A 772-nucleotide genomic window follows, 5' to 3' on the forward strand; every position below is an offset into this window, starting at 1 on the left:
TATTTGTTACAAAGATCTCCACCCCTTCCCCCAATAAAAACAGCAACAACATCGGTCTGTAAAACACAATTTCAGCATGAAATGTGTTTTATTAAATACTGTGAGAGTTACGATGCACTTTACATTACTTTACATAATTAGATGAAATGTGGATTTAAAATAAAATATTTCAAAAATTTTACTACATGTACAATTACTAACTGATAAAAAATCATTTTGGGAGTGATTAACTAAATATCGTCAATTAACGTTAAACAAAAGTATGGTTTGCGCTACTCTTCTTGTCCCTCATAATCGACAGTCTCCTCATCCTCGGAGCTGTCGATGGATCTCGCCGCATCATCCACTTCCTCTGTCCAGTCACGGATACCTCTAAAATCGTTCTGATATCTAGCAAAGGCTAAATACCAGATAATACAGGATATATGACCGCACATTCCAACAACCCGGGCTCCATTTCTACAGGTACAATACCAGGACAAGATGGTGATATCGTATTTTATCCATAAGGAATACTTTTTAGATGAAGTGTGGTGGCTTTAAAATTTGTCACTGACAATATTGGGTATATCATCACTCACAAGAATTTCAAATAATTCATCATCTGTGAGATGGTCTGCCGCATATGATTTTGCCGTCTTTAGCTTATAGACACCAATTGTAAGTTTCTGATCTCTCCTTCAGTAAGCCTGATGGTGTTGCTGTCAGCGTCGATGGAAGTCCATTTCATGGATCTTTTATCAAGCCCTGTGATAGTATAATGACTCAACAT

At 36.8% G+C, this 772-nt stretch overlaps 1 pseudogene; it reads right to left on the reverse strand.

The window, feature by feature from the left end:
- Nucleotides 1-271: 271 nt before the first annotated feature.
- Nucleotides 272-772, reverse strand: LOC125645427 (uncharacterized; annotated as a pseudogene).

The sequence above is a fragment of the Ostrea edulis genome, chromosome 6 (assembly GCF_947568905.1).
Source record: "Ostrea edulis chromosome 6, xbOstEdul1.1, whole genome shotgun sequence".
NCBI classification, from domain to species: Eukaryota; Metazoa; Mollusca; class Bivalvia; order Ostreida; family Ostreidae; genus Ostrea; species Ostrea edulis.